The sequence below is a fragment of the Thalia democratica genome, chromosome 1 (assembly GCF_965202585.1).
Source record: "Thalia democratica chromosome 1, ktThaDemo2.hap1.1, whole genome shotgun sequence".
NCBI classification, from domain to species: domain Eukaryota; kingdom Metazoa; phylum Chordata; class Thaliacea; order Salpida; family Salpidae; genus Thalia; species Thalia democratica.
This window is the reverse complement of record NC_139165.1, coordinates 6603205-6620334: the sequence shown is the minus strand read 5'-3', so window position 1 is coordinate 6620334 and position 17130 is coordinate 6603205.

Genomic DNA, 17130 nt, shown 5'->3' with positions numbered 1-17130 from the left:
ATTACGGTGTTAAGTATTTTATATACTAAAATGTTAACAATAACAAACGTATACGTTAAAAAAAACAATTAGTTAAATTCGTAATTAAGTAATCAAATTTTAGTTTATCATATGAAATCGTACTTTTTTCGCAAAATTTTATCGGAACAAGTGTTATTGTAAAGCAAAAAAAATGCGAACGTTTTGAAGTTTAGTTAGTGAAAATTAGTTTTAAATAGTCAAAATTGTCATAAACGTTCTGCTAAAAATTTAAACCTTTTTCATTTCCAGAAAACATGAACTTTTGAAAAAATTTAATTAAAATTTTTAAATGCTTAATAACACCTTATTTATCAAACAAAAATATGCTAACGGTATAGTTTCAGATTTTGTTAATATTTATTTTTCATAACTTTTCACCACTTTAAATTAATTTGTGTAAGTTTAAAATAATTAAATAATTATCATATACGATCTAAATCAACCTAACTTTAAGAAATAAGATCAAATTGTTTCTTTATACCACAAAAAATTATCTGTATAATATAGAATGAAACAATGGTAATTTTTTATAGAGTTTTTAAAAAAACAATTAGCTCATTTAATGCATTGTTTTATCAAGCTAACTTACTCTATTAAAGTTTGCACACTAACACTTTATTAACAGCTACTAATTTTTTAACATTGTGTAGATTTTGGGATTAAAAGTTAAAGCAACTTAACATCTACCTTACAATAGTTCTAATTTAGATTTTATTTAGTCCATTTAAAGACCTTAAAAGAGCACAAACAAACATAACATACCTAGGGAACACAACTAAACAAATTTTCACCGCAATTTATCCATATTTTAATTCAGTTACTCACTGCAACTCGATAACTACGTCATTTAGAAAATTTCGTGTATCTAAACGTCGTGTTTGACTCGTATTTTATGTTATAAATTTAAGTTTAAGGTTTCAAATGCTTAATAAATGTTGTTTAGTGATAGTTATAATAGTGCTTTACACTTATAATATAAAACAAATCTTTTAGTACGACAATCAAATCTGAAAAACTTTTATAAAAGTTGCTTTTAAATAAATTTGGTAAAGTTATGAATAATATAGTTTAATTTAAAAAACAACACATACTTAAGTAAATAATAAAAATCATTAGCCCTAAAAACATATACTTTTTACGTTTTATCCGTAACAAATAATAATTTGTAGGGTAAATTTTTAGTACAGAGTAAAACTTATTTACTAAGATAAACAGCTATTTTTAAAGTTTAATAGCAGTTTTATTGTAAAGTAAACCTTTTAGAAAAATTGAATAAGAAGTAAAATAACACTGTTATCTATCATTTTATAGAATTTGATTTATCAACGAAACAAGTTGTCTATAGAAATCAATAAAATTTTTGGTATTATTAGGAAATTATTGTTGTTATTTTTTGTTTAGGTTTGAAAATTAAACAATTTAGATTTGAATCATAACTTAGTCTCTTTACAATATTTTAAAAATAATTTTAAAATTTTGTATAAATCAGATTCATCAAAGTTTTTATAGTCCGGTTTAGGACTTTTAAATTCAAACACAATACAAGAAAGGGAATACTTTGCGAAACTATTAGATGTTTTTTGCTCACGTTTGTGCGAAAACTTTTTACATTTCTAATGAGATAGCCTTCTAAAAACAAAAAACTATTTTTAACTAAGTATCATTAAGAATTGTTTTTTTTATTGTTACAATTTTTTTGTTTATCATTCAAAACACTTTCGTACAAAAATAAATTTAATTAAATCAAATTTAAATTTACTAATTTTCACTATCAAATGTTATAGCAGGTCATTTAAATTAGACTTATTTACGTTATATCATACTATTTTACTATCATTAAATTTTACTGTAGATTTATACGTTGGAATACATAATTTAGTAAATAATTTTAAATATTTTGTTTAAGAACATGTTTAAGTGATAGCGACTCATGCATATTTAAGTTAAAAAATCGGTTTCGAACGTTAAAAAACATACTAATATAAGATTAAGAATATATAAATATATTTTATTTTAAATAACATATTTCTTTGCAAATGGTTTTCAAATGTCTAATACAGATGTTTATGCAATAAATTACATTCAGCAAAGTTTTTGCTTCTGTCAAGTTACAGTACAGGTAAATAATGAACTAGTAATAATGTATAAACTATTTTGTTTTTTTCTGTAAAATTATTAACAACAATTATTAACTTATATATTTTTGAACTCCTTATGTAAAGTTTATGATTACGTTTTAACAACTTTTATCTTTAAAGTATACCATGAGCTAAATAATGCATTCAAAGAGTAAAAATGTTGTTTTAACTTAACATACTTACAAAATAATTTATTTGGTTAAATTTAACTATTTATAATTTTAATTATTATTTAAAACATTATTTTTTGAATAATCAATGAAATAAGATTTTAATTAAAACCGTATTTTGTATTGTTATTATGCTCAAAAAAATTAAATTGATTAAAAAACTAGTTTATAAAGTAGTTTCAAAACTTTTGAAAACAAACTTCTTGGGTTTAAACCTTAAAATGAATAATAAAATTAAAAAACAATACATGATAAAATTTGTAATAGTTTTATTAAAGTTTATTATAGTTTGTTTAAATAAATTAAAGCTCCTTAAAAAAAAAAAACTTTTTTTGATTACATTTTTAAATATTTACAGTTCTGAAACTTAAAAAAAATTATGCAGTATGATAAAATTTTCGCCCAAACAATTGATAATTAAGTTTAGCTTATGCTTTCTATAGACAGAAATTTCAACAACAAATGTTTCTTTAAATTCGTCTTTGGTTTTTATGCTCTTCGTGAAATTAGCAAAACTTTAGTACTAATCACCTTTTGGATATACAAATTAAAATTATCATACAGTCCGGTCCAGGACTTATAAAATGACTTTTACGGTTTATTTTAAAATGGTATAAAACGATCGTTTTGCTCGAAACTTAAGTTAAACTTTTCAAACTTTCTCGCAGCGATTCGCATATTACGTCACTTATAGTTTTTCGTGCAACTTTATGTCATACATAATTTCTTTTAACTTGTTTTGTAGTTATTTTGCTAATATTCCAAACAGTTAGTCTAGATATCTAACTTTTATGTTACTCTTAATACTTTACAACTAATTTAAAGATTAAAAATACGTAACGATTGTGATCAAAAAGTTACTCTACAACCGATTTTTTATTTGCTAAAACGAAAAAATTTCATACAAAAACGAAATTTAAAACTTTTATAAAAATTTAGACAATAGCTTTATGGTGTATAACACATAAAAATTAAGTTAACAAATAATCAAAGTATTAAAAGTTGGAAAAATAATGATTAGTGATATAACATTTACATAAAAGAATATATTTTGTAAGGTTTAAACAGCAATAATTTTTTTTAGAGATAGTACTTTTGTATTACAACAAAAACTAATAATAAAGTTGTATACAAACAATAATAGATATCTTTAATAGTTGAAGAAATAGTAAAACTCTGTTATCAATTTTATTTTTTTATTATTTATTATATATTAGTTTAAACAAAATTAAAAACAAATCAAAAAATATATAAACTAAAAGAATTAATATCAAAAATTAAGTTTTTATTAATTTATATTCGTTAAATTAATTTTCAATCACAGTGTTATAATGGACCTTACTAAATATTTTGTTGTAAATCAGCATGACCTTTGTATATTTTTTAATTCACTAAAATAATACAACTCAAAGTAAAACTTTGCATAATATTTATAAGAAATTCATATACCATTACTTAACAGTTAAATATATATGTATTAGCTAAGTAACCAATTACGATCTTTAATATTAATAAAATAGCAAAATCTACATATTACATTAACAAAACAATTACTTATATAGAAGAAATTACTAATTCTTTTAAGTAAACTTTTAAAGTTTTAAAATTTGAATTTAACAGTTTTAATTTTTGTATACCTATTAAATTGTAATTATAAGTGTTAAGCCGGCTTAGGCTGTAAAAATGTCTGAAGAAATGACTTGGACTTCTTTGATTAAGTTACTAAAATTAAAGAACATTTTGTTTGTAATTATTGTTATTTTTTGAAGTATTGCGTTTGTTCCTGTATGTTGTTTAATAACCTTTATTTTTGTTTGTAAATAAAATTATATTTAAACTATCCTAACCTTACATAGCTAATGTTTAATAATCCTTTTTTTTTTCAAGGTACAAACTTATAAGATAAAAATTTTAACTACGGATATTTTAATTTACATTTAAATATGTATTTAACAAATTAAACAAACTATCAGATAAAAGATCAAATATTTTTACTGAAGTAATTTGTTAAATAGAAAAATTCATTTTAAACTTTAAATAAACACAAAAAGTTTTGAATTTATTTTATTTTGTAAATAAAAAAAACAAAGATTAAGTTAATTATAGATTCTGTATCAGAGTTTCCAAAAGTATCGTCCAATTCTGTGTCTATTTTAACTATTAAGCTGTTTTAATCAGTAAGGTGACTTCGGTAAATCAGTAAATTAATAAAGTTTTAATTTTTTACGTCATTATCTACAACAAACATATAGTACATTTAAATACTTTTATAAATTACTTCATTGTTTCTAAACAATGGATCTTGAATAAATATTGCAATTTTAGCAGGTATATTGTACCTTTACAAACTATACACGTTTACTGTTTGTATAAACTGTTGTTATATATATAGAATTGTTAATTACTTAGTTGCATACTCAAAAGTTAATGTATTGGTAAATACCTGTCATGCAAATAAATTCTTATAATTTAATTGTTAAAGGTACTGTGTACCTGCTAAAAATACAGTCCTCTCATATATGCTGTTGATATAATTAAGCTTACCTATTTAAAAAAATCTTAAAAGTTTGTTTTGTCTGCGATATGTCGTGACGTATATAAAAAAGGTACAGGTCGTTTCTAATATTAAACTCTAAAATGCAAAACTCTATAAAAAATTATTAAAATCGGCTGTTATTTACTTGAATAAGGTTTTTTGTTATGTTTTATCAGTATACCAAATTTAGTTCTTTTATATTTTATACTTAATTAGTTAGTAACATATATAAGAATATTAAAGTTGTAAATTGCTTATTAAAGTAAAAAAAAAATTGTTTAAATGCATTAAACGTTTACACACTTATAATTTAATTTTAAAATTTTTTATAATTGATTTAAAACAAAAAAGTTATAATTCGTACTGCATGCAAAAAGTATTACTATTTTACTATAACAGTTTTACACAGTATAAAAAATTTATATACAAAAAAAATTTTTTCTGAAATACAAAACTTGAACAACTTTACAATCTAAAAATATTTTTAAAACTACAAACAATACAAAACAAAAGTCTACTATAAACTAGCTAATTTAATATTACTTATAACTTATAACGTCAATTAAGTATAAAAACATAACACTTCAGTTTTTTAAAAATAAATTCTTATAGCCTAAAAATTTTAAACATCCTTTAACATTATTAAAACAGTTATGCTAACCTTTAACAACTTATTGGTTATGAAAAAAAAGTTCTAAAATTTTTGCAAGTTAAATTTTTCTTAAATTATAACCATGTTTAATATTATGACTCGCTAAAATAAAAAAAAAAATATTTTTTTTAGATATAAACTCTAATAAAAAGTGAATCATTAGGTTAAGTGAATAAAAGGTAAACAAATACTTAGCTGAGCACTACTAACAAATTAGTAAAACTATAGGTTTTTAATAGGAATATAAAAATTATATACAAAACTGTTTTACCTTTTAATTATGGTAAGTTTTACTATTTTTTCAAATAATAAGTGTTTTATAGTAGTTGTTTTGCTTATATATTCAGATTTGTAAATAATTATCTTTGAAAACAGTCTGTTTTCTTTGTATTATTTAATTACTATAATAACACTATCACAACAACATCAAAAATATTGTTAAATTTGTTTTTTAGAAATGCTATCTGGTTATATTAACAACTTAACTTTAAGAGTTCGGTAAATAAATATAATAAACATATTTTAAGCATTTTTATATTTATAGATATAAAATTCTCAAATTAGTAGAAGTTTATAGACTAAAAGCAATTTTTTAGTTTCGAGAGTATACAAAATGCTGTTATATAGCTACATTACACGACTGTGTTTTTTAGTTGTTTGATTTGTTTTGCGCACTAGATCTAACTTGTGGGATTTACGTTTATGATTGCTTTTTATACAACATAACTTACTTTCTTTTAAAAATAATTTTAAGTTGAAGACTATCACTTTAAGCGCTAAACTAATTCAGCATATTTACTGTAATGTGGTTTTGAAAACATTGTTTGTTTACAAACTTTCATTCGTATTATGGTTGGGAAGTATTTATTAGGTCGCAGGCCAACTTTCTTGAAATTTTTCAATGAAGCAGAAAGAAACTGTAAGTTAATATTACAAGATAAAAATTTGTCAAATTTCGAAATATTTGCACTATAAACATTTAATTTAACGTATGTACTTTGTTTTGTGTCAGATTTTTATAAAGTTTTTTTTTTATTTAAATTAATTTTATAGTAGTTACTCGAATTTTAAAATCATTACTTTATACATAGCTAAATTGCAACTAAAGCAATTCACAGCATTAGTAACTATAAAGTGTGAAACATATAATTTAAATGGTCTAATAAATCATAATGAAACGCAAACTTAACTTTTTTATTCCCCTGTTCTTTTCCATATATCATATAAAATTATTTGGATAAATAAGTTTTTTTTTTTGCTAGAAAATAGTTTAATGTAAAAATTTCTTGTCAATTAAATTAGTTACCAAGCATTTATATTTAATTTAGATAAATAACTTATAGCTGTGTAACTAACAAAATTTCTATTTCTAAGATTTTTCTTTGTAAAAAATAGTTGTGTTTGACCAAAATAAAGTTACTTACAGTTTGCTTCATTATGGTAAACTTAATTATACTACAAACGCTAATAAACTAAAATTAAAAACAGACATAACTCCATCATAACATAAATTTACTAAGTTACTAAACTAATTTAGAGATTTTCTTGATGTTACGAATTTTTTTATTTAAAAATATAAAAAGTTTCATTTAATAATGTTATGCTGACATCATTAAAACTTATTCAGTATTAGATGTTAAAAAGTGATAAGTTGACTTACATCATTTTTAAGAATAAAGATTTAAGTTTTTTTTTTCATTTTATAAGCAAAATGCACTGATTGCCCAAAAAAAGCTTAATTTAATTTCAGTTAAAAACATTATTAAATTTAAGTCTTTAACTTTTAGTGCTGAATTCTGTCAATTTATAAACTTTAATAATGTTTTTGAAAAACTTGCATCTATTTAAGTAATAAAACCAATCGACTAAATGTAGATATAGAACTCTCATATTGGTAGAAATTTATAGACTAAAGCTTGTTTTAGGTTAAGATAATACGCAGAATGCTTTTAAATAGCTAAAATACACAACTAAGTATTACATGAGTCGTTTTGTAGCGATTAGGCGTAACAGACGAAGCTCGCAGGCTTTACCCCCCCCCCCTTCCCCCCCAATTTGTTATGCTTGCTTTGAATGAAATATAATTTAATTTCAATTAAAACTAACTTTAAGTTCAAGTCTATGACTTTAAGCGTTGAATTAGAACAACTTATAAACTGAAATTTGGACTTAAAAACACTATGTATTCAACTAAAAAAAGGTCTGCCTTAACTTAATTATAAAGTTAAGAAACTAATTTGTTATCTTTACTTTCATTATTTTTTAGTGAATCTAGTGCAGTGGTTCTCAGGCTAATAAAATTTTGTGTACACCAAGCTTCAAAAACAAAATCGATGCACCCCAAGATCTAATTTTAATAAGCGCCGCTAGTGGTAGGACGTTAACACTTTCATTAGTGCATTTCTCCTTAAATTTTTAGCTCAGTTTGTATTTACATGCAAACCATTTAACAACCGAAGCTGAGACTTTATATTTGATAATTTTTTTATTGACATTTTATATGTTTTACCTCATTTTAACAAGGATATCTTAGTTATATGGCTTTGTCTTACATACTTATAATTGAACACTTATCTGAAATTAATATTAAGCTGACAATGTCTAAGACGTTTGGCTGTGAAGATTAGCCTGCGTCAATTTTTCGGACTTTACCCACAAACGATCGCTTCAGTACATCGTACTTAAGCCCGCTTGGTTAGATCACAACAGCGGTTTCTCGCGACTATTCCTGCCTGATGAGTCCTAATAAGGACGAAACCGGTCGTAGGATTGTCTCGGGTGCTGTTATTGTCGATCGTGCGGTGAAGTTCATTATTTATTTTATTATGAAACTAATATAAAATTTCAATTCCAGTATTTTTTAAATACTTTTTTTAAATATTATCTACATACTTAATCTAACTCTATGTAATTTTTTTACAATCTCAAAATTTTATGCACCCCTAAATGAGTTTCATCTACAAATAAAGTACGAATTTATCCACAAATTTGATTGAAAAATTTCAAGTAAAATTAAGAAAACCAAGTTTGTGATTATTTCAGACGACTTTTCAACTCTCCCAACGGTTTTCTGGTAAATATAACTTTATCATAAAGTGAGAAAAAATTATTGTAGTTTAAATATTACAGGTACTGCATACCTGCTGAAAATTATTTCTGAAAAATCCAGCAACTATTAGAAAATTATTCTTTTATGTAATGTACAATCAAATAAACAATTCGCTTTGTGATAGCTTCTTAGTAATTTCAACAAAAAACTAAAAGAAACTTCTTTACAAAATTCAAACATTTAGTTTCACAACAATCTCAGAAGTTAATCATAACTTTTATACTTTTTGTACCAAACACAAGAAGTAAAACTTCCTCAACAACTATTAACAATAAAGTGTAAATTAAGTAGTATAAACAAGTACGCAAATAGTTTTAATAAACTGTAGTACTACTGACGTAACATGAATAATATATTTAAAATATGCTTAAAACATTCTATAAATTTCAGGATTTAAAAGAAATTTTAGGTGGAATGGAAGAACTAAGTTTTTACAGTCTAATAAGGCTTTATTTAAATTTACCATATATATTTCTAATTATAAAAAAGCTGAGATGTCATTAAAAAATTGTTGTCTGGGGTTATAGAGGGGCCTAGCATTGATAATAATTATATTTTAAACTTTGTAAAAAAACTTAACTAATTCAATCTGTACACAAGTTTAAGAAAAAAAAAATACTTTCAGAGGAAAAGATATTATATCAATTTGTAGCATTTAACACTATCAAATTAAAGGTATGTGACTAATTTATAACTAATTAATTTAGTTTGCACAGGCTGTTTAAATATTTGTTTGTTTAGATAATATTAGTTAAGTTAACTAGAATCCTTTTTAAAACTTTTATGTTTTTCATTTTTGCTTCTTACAGTGTACAAAAAAAAAGACTCAAACATTATTTAATTATTTTATACTATTTTAGCTAATAAACTTAAAATCTATTAGAAATAATAACTCGTTTCATAGTACTGTTAAAAATGATTACAATAAAATAATTTAGTATATTTAAATATTTAATTGATAAATTTTAAGTACGAAACCATATTATTTTGTCAACTTTTAAGCCATTTGTAAATCGGCTGCCATATTCGTGATGAAGTCAATTATTATAAGGTTTTGAATTAGGTAAAATAATTTAAATAAAGTAAAGAAAATTCTACAATTATCTTATATTACGTCACTAATCATTTAGAGAGCTTTTTTTACAATTCAAAGCCTTCTTATTAAATAAAAACTTAAAATCCAAAAAGAGAAAATACAATGTCGAGCTTTTTAGGCAAATATTAAACAAGTGTGCTAATTTCAACCGAAGTCTAATGACACTTATAAAAATATAAACTTACAAAATATATCGCTAAAATCTATTTAAAAATTAATCTAAAAATACATTGTTATTATGATTAATGCATAAATAAATACACAAATTAAACACATACATGTATTCAAAGTTAACAAAGAAGTTAAAGTTATCAAAGTATTTCTACAAATAGTATTATAACAAAACAAAAATGTAACGATAATGTTAAAGATTAATTCATTTTCCAAGTACAATCATTAGTATGTAACATAAAACTTTGAAGCGATATAAAAAAGCTGCAACAAACAATAAAATCTGAGAACATATTCATAATTTAAAGCAGCTTCTTAGTACTGATCTTATCAAACGATCTTATTGATCTTACGTCAAACTATTAAAAAAATCGAACTTTCTAGTAAATGTGTTTGACAAAATACTTTTTTTTTATGTTGTGCAACGAACAGCTTTTTAGTGTATAACTAATAACTTTAAGGTTAACTAATAACTTCGGCATATAAATATATTGCTCGAAAATAGTTTAAATTAAATAAAAGTGATTTTAATTAAGTTTTGATGTTTTCTCGGATTTCATTAATTTTTGTTGTATAGCTAAATTTTAAATCTCAGAAGGTCAAACAAATTGCTCACAATCATAAACACCACTGTGATCACAATATGTTTCTAGTGTTCTTGTACATTATATCGTAAATTAAATCAACATAAATTATAGGTTTACTTTAAGAAATATTAAACCTATAAAATCTAAAATTTTTGTCATAAATAAAAATTATGCGCTTTTAATATTTACATCTATTGTAAGACATTAACAACGAATTAGTATAGAATATTAACTTCTAAAACTGTATGTATAGTATTATTATGAAAAATTAAATAAGATAATACTAGTAAACATTTTATAAGTGGGATCACATATTAATAAATGAAATATTAAATATAGCTTTGTATGTTGTTATGTGAACATGTAGTTGTATGAAGGTAACAACTAAAACTAGTTTCACATTAACAATTAAATACTAATATTAGTATTTTTTTTAAAGTTCAACACTTCAGTATCAGTTTTTGAAGAATGAGATATTTCTCTATAATGAATTTCTTACTTAATTAACAGTATATTGATGTCGCATAAATACTACTTAAAAAATATTTAAAATGTTCTATAACTTTGAAGTTGGAAATAGCGATTTGAGGGCAATAGTGAGTTTAAGTTTTTACAGCCTGAATTATTTCAAAGATTTAATATCTGTAAAATAGCAGTTATTTTTTCAAAGTTAAACGCCTAAAATTTTTTTAGGCTGTCATTCAATAAGCACTATAATTTGAGATTAAAGAGGCAATATACTGTTTTTGTAATGTTCTAGTTTGTATGGCCAAAACCATCTGAAATTTTATATCTCTTTATTAATTTATTACATTAGGTAAAAGCTGGTAGTTATTTTATTGTTTTAAGAGTAGTTGATGTAAATATCGAGATACTATTCAATAAGAAGTAGACTGCACCACACGACAATTAGACAGTCTGCGACCTGGTTTCGTCCTAATAAAAAAAAACGTACCGAAAAGGTAAGAAAAAAAGAAATTTAAAAAACTAATACAAAACCGTTAAGCAAGAATTAAATATCAAAACACAAAACTATAGAATATTGGCAAACAAATACATAGATTATTTTCTAAAAAAAGAGAATAAGTTTTACTAAATGTTTAATTAAATGATATCCTATATTACTTCAATTTAAAATTCAAACTTAATAACTCAAAAGTGTTTGAAAATCATCACACAAGCTATATCAAATACAATAGAACATTTAGATTATTAGCGGGTTTGGGAAGTAAAAACTTAACCAAGGTGGTTTTTAAGACTTTAAATTCAAAGTAAGTTTTGTAGAAAATTTACTATAGATTACTTAGTTACATACTTAATTTAAAAAGTTGCTAACCGTATTACTAAAAACACCATCTAACTTAAATATTACAGGTACTATGAACCTGCTAAAAATAACAATTTAAAAGAAATCCAGCTGTTTTTAGAAAGCTTCAGTATTTATAAGTTTATTAAACTTTTATTTTGTTGGTGATTGCTTGTGACGTAAGTAAGAATGGTGGTTTATTATCGTTTTCGTTACAAATATCTGAAAAGATGAAACTTAGTACAACATCATTTAGTCAAACAAACTTCATAGTTTTTTTGTTATACTGTTAAATCTTATATTAACTTAATATTATCCTAATAATAATTTAAAAGTATTAATTTTACCCTGAAAACTCATATGTACTATAAAAAAAAGTTTAAAAGATTTAAGTATATACAGGTACCGTATACCTGGTTAATATATATGTTTGTTTATGTATCTCAATGTCTAAAATGAGACTTAATTTCTATATAAAGTAAATTAATAAATGTTTTTTAGGGTATCTAATATTACTACGTCACCTTAACAAATATATCAACATTAAAAGGCTACCAAAAACCAACTAAAGTGGTTTATTTAATTTCAAAAAAAGCACTTAAGATTATTTGTATAACGTGTTGTAGGTACTAATAGCATAAGTACTAAGTTTTCAACTTACATTTGTGAACATACTTTTTTTTTCCTATATCAAAATACTATTTATAATACAGACATTAAAAAATAAATTTTAAAAATAAATTAGACTCTGTTAGTTTTATCTGTAAATAATTTATAGTTTCATATTTCAGACTTTTATTTTATATTAGAACTGAAAAAAGTTGAAAAAAAACATGGTTCTTTAATTAAAAAAAATAACCTTTATTTTTCATCGATGAATTTTATAGTTTTTTAGTAATAGTTGCAACTCTACAAAAATCATTATGCCAACTTAATTACACATATTCACGTAAACAAATATATCTTTCTAGTATGCACATATGTTAATATAGATACAAATAAACTTTTGTACGGTGTTTGAAATTTTAAAAATAGTTAATATTTTTATTTAAACAACGATTAGACTTACTTTAGTATCACTTTTTTTTACATTTAAATATATCCGAAATTAAAATTTTTGGTTACATAAACCTCATAATGTCCAATAAGACAACTTAGAAAATAGCTCTAAATTTTCAGCTAAAAGTTATTACTTAAACTTGTACATTAATTAAACAACAATATAGTTACGTCATAAATCTAAGTAAAAATTTAAAAAAAAGTTACCTTTTGCAAATCCTGTGATTATTATTATAATTTTGGTTTTTAGGCAAGTAATTTCAATGTAAGTCCTGTTTTATTACTTTTTTAACTTATTAATTATCATGTTATTTTTTCTAGTCTATATTACCAATAATTCATTTTAAATGTGACATAAACATTAATTTTTTTCTTAAGTTTAGCATCATTAAGTTACTTTTTTGTTTCTAAACCATAAAATCAATAGTTTGTTTTCTTTTTGTTTTATTCGATATTTTTACATAACTTCCACTTACTTTGTTCGAAAATGTTTTTCAGATTTATATTACAACTGATGATCTCCTGTATGCTAATATAGGAGTGAAACATTGTTTTGTTAATAGTAAACTGTGAAAATATATAATAGAACATTTTAGTATTGTAGATTGTTTTACTTACCTTATCTACTATAAACTTTATCTACCGTAATTATTTTTATTGTTATGAGTTCTATTTTATAGTACAGTGAAATTATAATTCAGAATTATACTAGTGTTTCGAGTTAAATTTCAAATAATAAAATCATATAATCATTTTTATTTTAAACTGAAAACTATTACATTAGTCTTTGTTTCATTTTTAGATATTTAATAATACAGCTACCAAAAAACCAGTTTAGAAGATATATAAACATTAGCTTTCAATAACTGTTAGCTTTATGCCTTTTTATTGTTTTTTTTACTACTTTAGCTTCAACATTAGTCAGTTTTGTTATTTAAACATTTTTAAAGCATCAGATAGTTTCTTAAGTATACATGGAATCATCATAGTTATAGTTCGGTGTAATTATTTTACGCTGAGTCAATGCATAAGACTTTTGCTGTTTTGTAGTTTCTTGCTATGTATAATTTTGTGGTAAAATCTAAATCTTTAAATAACATTCTGTGTATTTTCTGATCGTTGTGTTTTAAAATAGATAAAAATAATTATGTCTTGCAAAAAAACATAAGTAAAGTTTTTAATTGTATCTGTTTGAATGTAAGAAGTAAATTTTTACTTTTCTAATATTTTTACTATGATATATGTAAGAAATTGATTTACCTATAATATTTAATATTTAGTATATTTAAAGCTTTTTTCAAGCAAACTTAAAATTCGTATGAATTAATTTTTAATGTAAATTTAAAATAATTAAGTAAAAGTGAAAAATTTATATAAAATAGTAAAACTTAATCATTTGTAAGACTCAGTAATTTTATGTATCTAATGTAACTCAAACACAACTACTAGAAAATGTCAGTTTAAAAATATTAATACTTCAACTAATAGTATTTATAAAATAGAAGTTTTGTCTAGAGAAACAATTTTTACTCCTACAACTTCCATGGTTACAACTTAGTTTGTCTTTTAAAAGATACAAGTATTTTTTAATAGTTTGGTTTTGGTACTAGCTTTAATTAAAAAAGTTCGTTTAGCTTATTTTTATTTTTCTTTAGTTTCAAGATTTTTCAATTATTAATAAACAAAAGCTACATATGATTTTGCAAACTTATGTTTAAACAAAGCAATAAAAGCTAAATTAAACTCTCAGTAAAGAACGGTTTCCTAAATTTCCTTTCCAAAATGTTACGTAATCTTATATATGTATATATATATACTACGTTTTATTTATAACAGTAAAGTCGTGTAGTAGTGATATTTACTGGTTGAAATTTACATGTTCATGGCGAAAAAGTATCATAAACACTGTAAACAGTAATCTATAAATACACTAATTTAAGGGACATCAGTTATTTTAATAAAAAAAGATCCAAAAGTCTTTATAAAGCTTTCTTTTACTTAATTAACTTTTTAAAGAAAAACTACTTAATAACAACTTATTTATTGAAAAGTAAAAAAAAATCTTTTTTTTCAACAATGTTACTATAGCAAAAACTTATTCTAAATTTTTTTTTTATTTTTTTTTACTTTCTTGCACCATTTTTTTCTACATAAGAAGCATAGTAATTTACGTATGAGAAGCCATATCGTATGTAAATTATAGACTAGAAAATAAATTAAATACTAAATTTGTTCATTATTTTATTTACTACCTTTTTTACTTTATTACAGTTGTATTAAAAACAACTTTAGAATTTACTGTTGTGACAATTGGTACATACTTTTAGTTAAAAGTAATTATATTTAATTATTTCAGTTTAAGAACTTCAACGGATTTTATTCATTACTTCCCATTATTCTTTTAAATACTTTTAAACTGTTTTGTTTGAAAACTATTTATTTTTTCTTACTTGTTTAATGCAATTTAAATTACTTTACTTAAATATATGTTGCCATGAACGATTTTGTATAGTTATTATAAATAAAAGTTTTTTATATACAAGCAACTAATGAAACAATAGGTAAAATTACTTTTTAAACATTGCAGTAACTTTAAAAATTAAAACACAGTTATGTAATGGAGTAAATTTTAAACATACTCTTCCATTGTTTTGTAAAGTAGAATTTAAATTCATTTTAGTAGTTAGCTTAGATATTTTAATATTTGTTTTAAAATATGTTGAATTTATTGTCTGTTCGAGTGTGTTAAAATAGTTTACAATTAGATGCTTAAATAAAAGTAAAAGTTAAGTGATTGAATGTTTACTAGATAAATAAAATTAAAAGTAAAAGTAGTGCAATACACTTGAATGTAGTTCCAGCTTATTTAAACAAGACTTTATACATAATATATACTATATAAAATATTTAAACTTAATACTTCAAAGCAGGGGCAGAAAAAAAAAATCTAAATTTCAATTTATTTAAATTCTTTAAATAAAACTAAAAGAACTTTTACCTTAAATTTATTACTCATTCAAGGTTAAAAGATATAATTTTTAAATTTTTATGTAAAATATTACAGTTTAACAGTTTAAAAAGTGTAACAATATCAGTTTTGTTAGATATACTCAATTTTAACATTAGTTATAAAAAATATGATTCTATAAACAACAGTGACAAAAATAATAGTGCTGCAAAACAACAGTGACGTCAAATGACGATCAAATTTTTCTTAAAAGAATTTGTTTAATTATACTAATTGTGAGACTTTAGCAATTATTTCTAATGTAATGTATTTTTGTTGTAGAATGATTAGAAGTGATAGTTTTGTTAACATTTGATATCAATATCAAAAACTGCTAAATACAAAGTATCATACAAGTATCATACAAACTAAATCAAATTTAGTTTACTCAAATTTTCATTTTGATGTCAAAAAAGATATTTTAAATTGTATCTAAACAATGTAAATTAACGTCGCTAAATATTTCAATGTGATGTGGCTTAATAAGATTGTTTTTTTTTTTTTGAAACATTTTCCAATAAGTAAGTTAAATTTATTAAACTATATGACTTTGAATTTAAACTTGTTAAAAATGTATGGCACTGAAAAAAACAAACTTGTGAGCGTTTAGTACGCTTTTTAACTGCTATTTATTGACTAAAAGATGTTTTTAATAATATTTACAACTATCTTTTTGTTTGTTCGTAAAATAAAGATAAAATATTTATAACTTTTACAAGGAACTAAATTTATTAAAAATTTCTTAAAAATATTTACTAAATCTTTACACGTTTACTGTATTTGTAAACTGCTGTTATATGTATGTCATTCTTGATTACTTAGTTACTTAAAAATTAGTGTATCAGAAGCTACTATGCAAGTAAGTTTTTTTAATTTAATTGTTACAGGTACTGTGTACCTGCTAAAAATACAACCGTAAATTTTAATGCATTTTTAATGAGTAAGCTTAACTATTTAATAAATATCAAAAATTTATTTCGTTTTTGATTTGTCGTGACGTATGTAAAAAAGATACAGGTCGTATTTAGTTTTTAAACCTAAAATGCAAAACTTTATATAAGAATATTAAAATTGGCTGTTATTTATTTTAATAAAATTTTTGTTATGTTTTAAAAGTATACCAACTTTAACTCTTTAATATTTTAAAACGCTCAAAAACATTTTTAATGTTTTAACCTTTTTTTTACTACATTCAACATTTTTGAACTTTAAATCAATTATTTAGTTTCTAACAGTACAGAACAACAGTTTAATATAAACTAACTATTTTGAATCTTT